The following is a 12,715-nucleotide window of genomic DNA, read 5'->3' as shown; positions in this document are numbered from 1 at the left end:
TTGTATGGGTTAGAAGTGTCCGCATCAAAGGAATCAAACAGTCCTGATGTAAACTGAGGTAACCCACACGGTACACAGTGCCATGATGCGTCTTTGTTGCCTAAGGCATAATACACAGGTGTATTCATATGGAGACATGATGCATGGTACCATTCATCGCAGGTGTCACATTGAATGGCTTTCTGTTTCAGGGTGCATATTTTTTTGCAGATGTTGCATCTATCTTTACATCTAGGCCCTGGATTTGACTCTACATCTCCTGCTATTAATATTAACAGTGATAGGTATTTATTTCTGCTGTGTCTGATTGAGAACTTCCATTTGTGATGGGTAATCTTCTTTAATGTTATGGATGTGTATGTTAGGTTATTTTTAAAGTTGTATTGTTCTAAAGTGTGATGATTGATTATGACTGTTGTTTCCTTTTTAAGTTTAGTGTTGACTAAGGTAGATCTAGTTCTGTGTTCAGCTAGTGTGTATTTAGTGATTATTAGGATAAATAGCCAGAGCAATTTCATGATGACTGTTGTTGATTTTAGTTTTTAAAGGAGTCTAGTCTAAATCTAGTTTAAGGTTTACAATGCCTAAGTTAAGTCTAAATCTAAAGTGAAAGCTAATTTACAATGACAATTAAATCAAATCAAATGGTTTATTAAATTCAAAATATGGACCTAGACTAGATCTAGTTCTAGATCAATATATTTATTAATATTTACCGTAAAATTTACATGTATTAAATGTATAACTAACTATATCTTACCAATATGGTAATTTCAGCTTTTAGCTGGCGTATTTACGTCTCTAGGCAGCACCTGGCAACCACTGGCCAGATTTTTGCGATGTCCCAGCGTTGAATCGATGCTAAAAAAATTATTTTCAGGGGGAGATAACCTAGTTGATTTTTAATATCGCCAGCTGAAACCATACTCGAAGAGAGAGGAAATAAAAACATATAGAAATAATAGAATTAATAGCGCTGTAGAGCCGACTCACAGACCTATATAAATATCGCCAGCTTATAGCGGATTGCAAGAGAGAGATAATAAAACAAATAGAAATAATAGGAATATTTACTATTTTAGTAGTAAGGAATATGGGGGGGGGGGGGGGTAAAATATTATTATTTAAAATTGGAATGACATTAATAAAGCGTAAATTTAGGTACCTATTTTTTTTTCCATAGAAATTGAATTTAAATAGATTTAGGCCTATATTGCCCTATATATGATGGGATTATTGTATAGATCTATGAAGTTATATTTTAAATGATTTGATGAAGATTTAAGGTGCTGACAGCTTGTAACATTTTTCAATAAAGCTGAAATGAATGTTGAATTTAAATAGATCTGAGCCTAAATCTAGTGGACTAGTCTAGTGTAATGTTGTGTGTTATGAGACTTGTTGCATTGTATCTAGAATGTGCTTGAGGATACATGCAATAAACAACTGATGTCCTTATAGAAAAGAATTTCATATATAAATATTTATTCATTTAATAGAAATATCCCAGGTAAAATGGCTGTCTTCTCTAATCTAGCCTCAAGAGTCAAGGAATGTGGCTAGGTAACCAAGGTCACTGAAACTGACTGACTGGCTCAAGAAATTGTTGAAACTTTGGGAGCGGGCTGGGAGGGGTCAGGGGTGGAGTTAAACAGCGGGAGCGGACTGGGAGGGTGGTCAGGGGGTGGGGTGAAAATGCGGGAGCGGGCAGGGAGGGGTCAGGGGAGGGTGAAACTGCGGCATGGGGCTGGTAGGGGAGGGGTGGGTGTGTATAGCTGGATCCTTTGATCGGGAAACAACAGATTGACCAGAGAATGATGAAGTCCAGGTCTTACGGGCGTGTCGAAGGTGCCGAATAGGGCCACATGCTTGCGCAATCCTGTCACTGTAGGCCACTGAAAGTAACTATCAGTGCTTGCTTACAGGGAACTTCTACTGTCAAAAACAGTCTTTAGATCTCTATCGGCATTTTCTCTTGTGACCAATCCATCTCCACTTCCTCTCTAAGATCTACACCTCTATATTTTTCTGCCCACTCATCTCCCACAGTTTGGTGTTTTCTACATTTTCGTACCAGTGTATTTTTAGGATATTTCTCAGGCATCAGTTGATGAAGGTCTGTACTATTTTTGTTGTCACTTCAGTTGTTCTCCATGTTTCCGAATCATTCAATAGGACAGCCTTGACAATAGAGTTAAAGATTCTTAGTTTAGTCTTGTTTGAGATGTGAGGAGATTTACAGTCAGGTTGGTTTTAGCTGTGTAAATTGTTAGACACCTTATTTATATAGGTTAGTTATTTTAATTATTTAGCGACGCACCATAGTAGACGCATATTGAACGGGACTAGTGACGTTTGGGATATGTTGGGTTAGAGACCGGAAAATCAGTTAGCGTTAGAACACTCCAGGGTAACGACGTGTTTAGTGACAGAGACTTCTACTGTGGCCTTTTATCATAATAAATATATGTACAATTGTTCATCATCGTTTGACTACATCTCTTCACCTGTTACAATCGATGTGCCAGTTCTTGTTTGTGTTGTTGGTCAACTACACGTAATACACCCGAACAATTACACCCAAACGATTGCAGAGTAATTGGTTGACTTCAAGACAGCCTGAACTAGCAACATCACAGTGGCGACCCCGAACCTCGAAGCCCGACGAACCTCGTACCGGACCTCGAAGCAGAACGTTTACTCAGGTGAGGGTCGTGCACTCGAAGATATAAGATTTCATCGGAGTACGGCTGAACACAGCATTATCGCAGAGTGACTTTGTTCTGGATCTACAAGCAGCCGTCGCCTGTTTGATCGCACGTTCAACGAGCCGTTAACTCAGGGTGACCTTCGTCAGGACCGTAATCATCGCAACGCCTGATCTTCATATGCTGAATCGACCTACAACCAGAGAAACCGTTCATTCATAACGGGTGAGAGATCGTTAGTGAACCTGTTGGACATATTTTTTTCTTCGTCATAGGAGCCACATTGAGTATCAAGTTTTACCTCGTCAGTTTCGAGAAGGACAGTTTGCCCGCTGTCAGAAGTATTGTGAGTACTACAAGTTTAGTAGCTAACTAAATCGAAATCGCTCTGTCGTCTTACCCTTGGAGAGATTCTTGTGGAGCAGTTTGCTCATTGAACCGGTTGCTTGCCACGTTTATAACGGTCACTGTGTTTAACCTTTGGAAGGTTAGTGAAGTAATATTTAGCAGTACTGAACATTGATATATATAGTATTCGTCGGTCTAGACCATACCTAGACTTGTTAGCAGTGAAGTTGTGGAAACAGCTACATCCACTTAATTTCGTTGAAAACCGTTAATCGTCTAACGGAACGTCGTCGGAGGTGACCTTGGTTTCACCTAGTCTACATTGGACAGTTTGGTCTAATGAAGCAGAGTACAACAGCAAACTTCGTCGTACTACCAGAGTAGCAGCAGAAGCAGTGAACTATTTTAGAGAACCGTTATTCGTCAGCCCAGATCAAGTCATCGTCAAGAAAGCCGTTATTCGTCAGCCCAGATCAAGTCATCGTCAAGAAATTCGTTATTCGTCAGTCGTCCAGATCAAGTTGCCGTCAAGAGACTGTTATTTGTCAGTAGTCGTCTACACAAGTCAAGTCATCGCCAGAAGAACCGTTAACCTATTCGTCAGTAACTGTGTACACAAAGTCGTCGGAACTACACATACGGTCATCAACAGTCGTCAAAGAAACTGGAACATTTTGCTGTGGCATATCAGGACATCTGTGGCATTACGTGGGATACTGGTAGCACCGGAGAACAGAGTCAGAACTGGAAGAGAGGCAGTGGAATTTGTTGTGATCTAGCATATTCGGGAGTCCGAACAAAGGGATCTTTCTTATCAAAAGCTAAGTGCCATTTTTCTTATTAGTATATGTTTAGATTGCCCTTAGAAATAGATTTTGTCTAAATTTGGTACGTTAGCCTGAGTAAAATCAGGTGGTGCGCCTTAAAACCCGTCGGGGTAGAAGACGTAATTTAGATGAAAAGCTATATTATATATTTAGGATTGTAATTTGTTTTGTTTGTGTAAACGTCATATCCGTTGTTGCCTGGTTACTTCGTGACGTTATCATTGTGTGCCATATTGTCACATCCCAACCCATAGTGATAGTCTCATTTAATTATTTCATTTGTTTATATTATTTTAAATTATTTATTTTTATTAATTTAATTAGATCTGTATTTTTTTTCACTTAATGATAGAAAGTGCGGGTAGGATTCTTTTACTGTGAATCAGACTAAAATAATTTTAGTTTGAGCGGTTAAAATCAAATATGATTTTGCCATGAGAATAATGCCGAAACTGGCTATGTAGTCAAACACTGTCGTCTGGCTAAATTTAGATCTGCAAATTGTTGTACATCTCTTTGGTACAATTTGATTATCTAGACTCTAATTTGAAATATTATTAATTGGAAGATGAATGAAGGTAGTACATTCTAGATATATATATCTTGTTGAAGATATATTTGACATTGTATACACATATTTGTTTCGTATGGTTAAATAGAACCATAATCTACTCTAGATCTAGACTCTAGACAGTCTTTGAATTTACTCTGGACACTTCACTGTGACTTCAGTGCCAGTCATACCAGGTTTTAAAATTGATCATAGTTATTCATACTAGATCTAAAAGTCATAGTGCTCTTGATAACTATAGATCTAAATAGTATTATTATACATACTATAATATACTAGATTTAAATTTGTGTGTAATACTGGACCTAATATACAGATTTGAATATAACCATAATAACTCAGACTAGATTTACACATTTACTAAATCTATAGATAGAGACATAACACTTAAAACTGGTATAAAAGTGTGTAAAAACTTTTAAAGTATAGCCATAACCAATATAGTCTAAGTAAAAATATATATAAAATATAAAACACAATGGCTACATCATCATATGTGGACCTTAAGGAGGTTAAGGAAACAGCTATGCAGGATGGAAAGGCCATGGAGTTAAAAGGAAAGGACTTAGCAGCTTATGTACAGCAAGTTGTGAAGGAAGAAACGGAACGTCAAAGACAAGAGATAGAAAGACAAGAAGAACGTCAGAGACAAGAAAGGATCAGAAAGGAAGAATATGAGAAACAAAAAGAGGACCAAGATAGGCAAGACAAAGAGAGAGAAAAAATTAGAGAGCATGAAGCTAAAATGGAGAAGATGAGATTGGATGCAGCACAAGCCAGAGCTCAAACTGAACAAGGAAATAACACAAATAACTCAAATAATTATACCACTCAAAGAGACAACCCTAATTCACAGACATGGCTAAAAAGAAAAATTCAAAGTTTTGATGAACAGAAGGATGACATTGGTGATTTTCTAAAAAGATATGAGGCAAAAATGTCTACATTTAATATGCCTGAAGAAGAGTGGTCTGAAATACTGATAGACTTTGTTCATGGTCAAGCTCTAACAATATGTCAAAATCATGACCATCATATTGATGATAGCTATCAGGTTTTAAAAAGAGAGTTATTGAATGCCTATGGTCATAATGCTACAACTTTTAGAAAGAAATACTTTGACAATATACCATCATTAGAAATAGAACCCCAAACTACCATTAATATGGAAAAGGATTTCTTCAATAAGTGGGTAAAATTAGAAAAAGTGAATAACTCTTATGAAGGATTAAAAAATTTTATTCTAGTGGACAACTTTGTAAATAAATGTGATCCTCAATTACAATCTTTTATTAGAGAAAGAAATCCAAAAACTATAGATGAAATAACAGAGATAATGAGAGTATACAAAAATGCCTATCCAAATAAACCATTTTCTGATAGGGATAAAAGCAAAGTAGATTTAATAGGATACACCAAAGAAAATGTTGATAGAAGTAGAAATAGAAACAGATCAAATAGTGGAACTAGAAAATATAGTGAAATAACCTGTTTTAAATGTCAAGGAAAAGGTCATATAGCAGCTAACTGTAGAAGAGGGAATAGTAGGTCTGGAAGTAGAAATAGATACAATGAACAAAATAACAGTAGATATAGGAGTAGAGATAGGAATGACAGGGGAAATTATAGAAATAGGAGTTACAGTAGGGAATACAAAAATAAAGGGACAGATAGGGTATATTTCATGGAAGGAAATAGGAACAATTTTGCAGTGTACCCAGGGTTTGTAGATAGAATTCCGGTGGAATTAATCAGGGATTCAGGTTGTAACACTTTGGCAATAAAAACTAAATTTGTCAAACCTCATTGGTATAAAGGGTTTACTAAGAAAGTAGAATTAGCAGATGGCACTGTAAGGGAATTTAAAGCTATAAGGGTGTACATTGAAACTCCATTTTTCACTGGTTATTGTGATGGCATTACAATACCAGAAATGAGATATGATATGTTAGTAGGAAACATAAAAGGAGTTAAAGAATGTTCAAGAAAAGAATTAGAAGACTGGCAAAACAAATACAAAAACATAAGACAAAATCATGAAAACATAGAAACACAAAATATAACAAGTATGGTAATAACAAGATCAATGAATAAACAAGATGAGAAACAGGAAAATACAATAAATGTAATAAGTAATGATAAAGAAAAAGAAACCAGTAATGTAATACAAATAGAAAATACAGATGTTAAGGAAAAAGAGATAGAAAATGAAACACAAAATAGTCTTGAAACACAAATATCTCAAAGTGAAAAAGAAACAACACCCACATTTGCATTAGAACAAATGAATGACAATATTATTGGGAAAATATATTCAAGAATACTAGATAAAAACAATAATAATCCAATGGAGAAATTTTGCATAGAGAATAAAATATTATTTAGACAAACAAGTAATGATAACAAGAAAATAAAACAACTTGTCTTACCACAGAAATATTGGAAAGATGTTTTAATCATGACACATGATAATAATTTAGCAGCACATAGGGGAGTAAAGAAATGTTATAGGAATTTGTCAAAACAAGTATTTTGGCCCAAAATGAAAGCAACAATCAACAAATACATAAACTCATGTGACATATGTCAAAAGAGATCTAACAAAAGCCTAGTGAATAAAGCACCTATTCAAGAAATGGATGAACCTACAGCACCATTTCAGAAAGTATCTATTGATTTAATAGGTCCTTTAATTCAAACTGAAAATAATAACAAATACATTCTAACAGTAATAGACATGTTTAGTAGATACCCAGAGGCAATCCCATTATCAAATACAAGTGCAGAAAATATCATTAATGCCATAACTCAAAAAGTAATTACAAGACATGGTATACCTAAAATTATATTGAGTGATCAGGGATCTCAGTTTAAGTCAGAACAATTTAAGAAATGGACTAAACAATACAATATACAACACATATACTCTTCAGAGAGTAACGGTTTATGTGAACGATATGGTGGTTCATTAAAAAGATCACTAACAAAGATAATTCAGAATAATCAGAACAAGTGGGATCATTACATTAACTATGTACTATTTGCTCATAGAAACAACATCCATGAAGCAACACAATTCTCACCATATGAAATAATACATGGAAGAAAACCCAGAGATGAATTAGATGTTTTTAAAGAAAATCTAATAGATAATGAGAATAAATTAAATAATGACAGTGAAACAACAATCACAACAGAATTGAAAGAAATATGGACTCAAGCATATAACAACAATAAGAAGTATAAACAAAGTGCTCATGAGAATCTAAATAAGAAAAGACAATTGAAAACACTAGAAGTAGGAAACAATGTATTAATATTGATAAATGACCTGAAAAATAAAATTGGTAAACAATGGAAAGGTCCATTTAAAGTGATAAAACAAATTAGTGATGTGAATTATCAAATTGAAATAAATGGGAAAACTAAAACATATCACATAAATAATTTGAAACTGTATCATGATAGAGAAGATGAATTAATACAAAACATTCAGGAGGAAATAGAAAATACATTTTCAGAAAGAGAAGAATGCTTGATGATAATAACAAATGAAAATCATAATGAAAATGATATTAAGGAAATACCTGTAATAGAAACAAAAGAGAATCAAACTTGGCAAAAGATTAATCTTAATAATCTAACTAAGGAAAAGTCAAAAGATATAACTAAAATAATACAGGAATACAAAGAAATTTTTTCCAGCATACCAGGAAAAACTAATATTATTAAACATGACATTAAAGTAACAGACCCAAAACCTATCAAGCTTAAGCCATATAGAATACCGCTACATTTACAAGACAAAGTAAAGAAAGAAATAGACAATTTACTAGAATCAGGTATAATTGAGCCATCAACATCTCCTTATGCTTCACCAATTGTGATAGCCAAAAAGAAGAATGGAGATATAAGGTTATGTATTGATTATAGAAAACTTAATAACATCACAGAATTTGACCCATATCCAATGCCAAATATAGAGGATATTTTACATAAATTAAATGGAGCAAAATTTTTTACTAAATTAGATTTAACTAAAGGTTATTGGCAAATACCTTTAACAGAAAATGCAAAACCTTACACAGCATTTGTAACACCATATGGTATTTTTCAATGGAATTATATGAGTTTTGGATTAGTAAATGCACCTGCCACATTTAATAGAATGATGAACATGATAATTGGAAACAAAGAAAATGTTATTTGCTATTTGGATGACATATGTATTTTTAATAATAGTTGGGAGGAACATTTGGTAGATGTAAAAGAAGTGTTCAAAATAATAAAAGAAAGTGGACTTACAATTCAAGCAGAAAAAGTAGAAATAGGATTGGAGGAAATAATTTTCTTAGGACATAAAGTAAATAACAACATGATTAGCCCTATTGAAGATAACATAAAGAAAGTACTTAATATTGAAATACCTACAACAAAAAGACAAATTAAAAGCATATTGGGAATAGTAAATTATTACAGAAAGTTTATAAAGAACTTAGCAGAAATAGTGAATCCATTAAATGACTTACTTAAAAAAGGAAAACCTCAAAAAGTAGTTTGTAATGAGGAATGTGTGAAAGCTATTGACAGAATTAAAGATGTTTTTAGTCATGAACTAATATTAAGACTACCTGATAAAGACAAAATATTTTATGTCACAACTGATGCATCTGGTAATGCTATTGGTGGTTGTTTAATGCAGAACTATGATAACTTACATCCTATATTATATGTAAGTAGAAAATTGTCAGAGGCAGAAAAAAAATATAGTGTCATTGAAAGAGAAGCCTTAGCTGTAATATGGGTAATTACTAAGCTAGAGAGCTATTTAATAGAAAGGAAATTCATATTATTAACTGATCATAAACCTATTCAGTATATACAGCAAAAGAGCATGAAAAACAGTCGTGTTTATAGATGGTTCTTAGCACTACAGGAATATAAATTTGAAGTGAAAGCTATTAGTGGATCTGTGAATATTGTAGCTGATCTATTGTCTAGAATGACATTGAAGTGAAATAATTTTGTAAATAAACTATGATTATATTGATTATGTAATATATATTAATATATTGACACCATTTATATGTTATAAAAAAGGGAGATAAGTAAATTTGATGTTAAGCATTTGAAAGTAAGTATGGATATTTTTTTTTGTGTGAATCATTTCATATATCATTGACGAAAGTTAGTTCTATGGAAAAGGGTGAGTATAAAAGAAAAATGGACAAAAGCACATAAAAGGGTGGTAAGAAGAAAAAAAATTTATTGAATGTGTAAATAAAGTTTATAATTGGTTTTTTGAAATATTGTATTTTATCAGATTACTGCCAGTGAAGAACATTTGAGATGTGTAGGACGTGCCCATAAAATGCCACATTTTCCTCCATGATGAACTGAAGATGATTCTGGAATGTTATGAACTGTTATGAACATTGACATGAATATGAGGAACTGTCAAGATGAAGATGTCAAGATGAAGAGAGCAAGATGTTATGTTTGTGGTCTTCCCCTTAGATTGAAAATGCCCTTGTAAGACTTGACAGTAGTGAAAAAATATTGACATATTTTTTTTTCAAGGGGGGGAGGAATCTGTTAGACACCTTATTTATATAGGTTAGTTATTTTAATTATTTAGCGACGCACCATAGTAGACGCATATTGAACGGGACTAGTGACGTTTGGGATATGTTGGGTTAGAGACCGGAAAATCAGTTAGCGTTAGAACACTCCAGGGTAACGACGTGTTTAGTGACAGAGACTTCTACTGTGGCCTTTTATCATAATAAATATATGTACAATTGTTCATCATCGTTTGACTACATCTCTTCACCTGTTACAATCGATGTGCCAGTTCTTGTTTGTGTTGTTGGTCAACTACACGTAATACACCCGAACAATTACACCCAAACGATTGCAGAGTAATTGGTTGACTTCAAGACAGCCTGAACTAGCAACATCACAAAATCAGTAAATGTCTGACGCGCTAGATTTATACGACGTTTAATGTCTTCAGGGTTAGGGTTAGGTTTAGTAATTTTTTGTTAGATTTATCTGAATTTGACAAATTTATCATTCTGTTCTGCCTTCCCTTCCACAAGCACATCTTAAAGGTTAAGGTAGTTGGGGATAAGGCGATTATATTTATCGTCATCACATCCGATCCGACTCTGTATCTATCATCGGAATCTTTTGCTTTATCGTTTAAAAAAAGGGGGGGGGGGGCTGAAATGGTAAAATTCAATACTCCACCCTCAAACTTGACTTTGCATTTACTACTGACTTATGAGTGGCTTAATTTTACATTAGAGAGAGGTAGCGACATAATATATATTTTAAAAAAATAATATGAACAATTAATCTAAAGGGTTGGTGGTGGATGTGAAGCATTAAGCGGGGAATCATCTCTACCTCCCCTCCACAGAATCCTTTGATATGCAGGCCTAAATTATATAATGTGATTTTCCCCCGCATTCTTGTGATTGTAGGCCTACTTTTTTCCGTTTGTCAGCTTTTCTTTTGATTCATGAACATTCTGTTGAAAATTAGTTATTGTTGGTATTTTCGGAATAAAACATGCGCTAAAAAAAATCAATTATCTTCTAAATTAAGTCTCTATTGAAGAGTGCCTAATTTTCTGCCTTGTCAAAAAGTGCCCGATTTCCCGGTCCCGGGTGCTTAAATTACTGGGAGCTTAAATATTTCCAGACACCAGTCGATTGTGAGTCAGAAAGAAAAAAAATCATATGTTAATAGCAGAGCTGAGTTTGTCACCCAGTCCATCTACTGTACATACACACACACCGTTTTCCATTCATTGGACCAAGGCAGACTCAGCTTCGGGTCACAGAGGTCGTTTAGCTTCCCTCCCCTTATCACTGTTAAAGCAAAGAGGGACACCCATGAGCCGCTAGCCGAAAACGTCATCGTCTGGATGTTATGTCATCCTGGATGTCTTGCTAACTTCTGTTCCCCCCCCCCTCCAGTAAGACTTAGTTTTCTTTCGCCACTTTCTCTTCCCTCCCCTCTTCTTGACATTCTTTCATTTTCCATATATGACTCCCCTCCCCTTGTGTGAATGGTAATTGGTGTGCGTGTGAGGCGTATTGTATGAGTGTGACTTATATAACGCACCTGTGGTGTATTGCTCCAGTGGTCAAATATGGGACGTCTAGTAAGTGAGGTATGTCTTTGATGGTTGTGAGATATCAACAATATAGGTATTTGGCGCAGTGAAAGTGGGGCTGTTTTCTTTTGAACTTCCAGACCGCCGAGCAGCAACTTTAGAACAGAATTAGAATACGACTAATTTCGTATTTATCACCAACTACCAGGATCCACTTGTCCGGGTAATACGTTATGTTGTAATTATCTTTGACTCAACTCTTTTGACACACAAAATAATCAGCTCTGCAAAGGTTTATAGTGCTTTGTTAACAGCGCTTAATAAATTAAATTATTACTTTGTAGTTATTTGCAGGAGCTTGCATACCTAGATAAACCTAACTCTATCCTAACCCTAACATTAACGGTACCTAAACAGTAGGCCTATATCTAGAGGAAAAATGTCGATTTTTGCACATTAACGTAACCTGTAGCTAATCAGTTAATGAGCAGATTAGCTAGCTTAAATATATGGCTCCTCCTTCATAGCTGAAGATGAGATTATTTCCCATTTTCTATGAATTTGAAGATGGCTTTGGAGTCCATTTTTTCTTTTAAAAAGCCGACCACATAGATGGCATGGGTTGCTGCAGATATGCCTGCTTCATTTCTCACCTTCCTTTTCTTTTAATCTTAGATCTACGTTCTTTGTTGATTACCAAGATCCTTGCGTTATATCATGAAACACGACACTCACGGCCGCAGTCAATAAGAAAGGACCCAGAGCTATAGCGTTTCCCTCACACTCCTTGAGAGAACTCTTAAGGGTGTCTTTGTAACGTTTGTGTTGACCCTCCCACGCAATTGTTGCTGTGGCATGGATACTGTTTATCCGTAACAACGTCTGTTATGTGGTCAAGCCAATAAACCAAATGGATTATTCTTTAATGCAACTCTAATGTCCAACTCAAACAAAAGACTAGCTAAGTAATGTGCAGATTGACGGATTTTAAGCTTTAGCGGTACTGTGTCAGCGTGCACTTGTCTCCTCTACCGCCTTAAAATCGTTTTCTAAACTAAAATGTACTAAAATGATGGTACTGATAAATCTACCTTAGTCTAGTCCCCTGCCTAGAATGAGAAAGGAGGGGATGGTG

The 12,715-nt window shown here is 34.8% G+C and overlaps 1 long non-coding RNA gene across 1 annotated transcript; it reads left to right on the top strand.

Annotated features, from left to right (window-relative positions):
• The first annotated feature begins 2,271 nt into the window (after positions 1–2,271).
• On the top strand, positions 2,272–10,260 carry LOC129925841 (uncharacterized). The gene is made up of 2 exons (XR_008777560.1): positions 2,272–4,461; positions 9,778–10,260. It is a non-coding gene; the product is annotated as an uncharacterized LOC129925841 (long non-coding RNA).
• The last annotated feature ends 2,455 nt before the right edge of the window (positions 10,261–12,715 follow it).

This window comes from Biomphalaria glabrata, chromosome 4 (assembly GCF_947242115.1).
Source record: "Biomphalaria glabrata chromosome 4, xgBioGlab47.1, whole genome shotgun sequence".
Lineage (NCBI taxonomy): Eukaryota > Metazoa > Mollusca > Gastropoda > Planorbidae > Biomphalaria > Biomphalaria glabrata.
The sequence above is the reverse complement of the archived record's forward strand: the minus strand, read 5'-3'. Positions and strand labels throughout refer to the sequence as shown.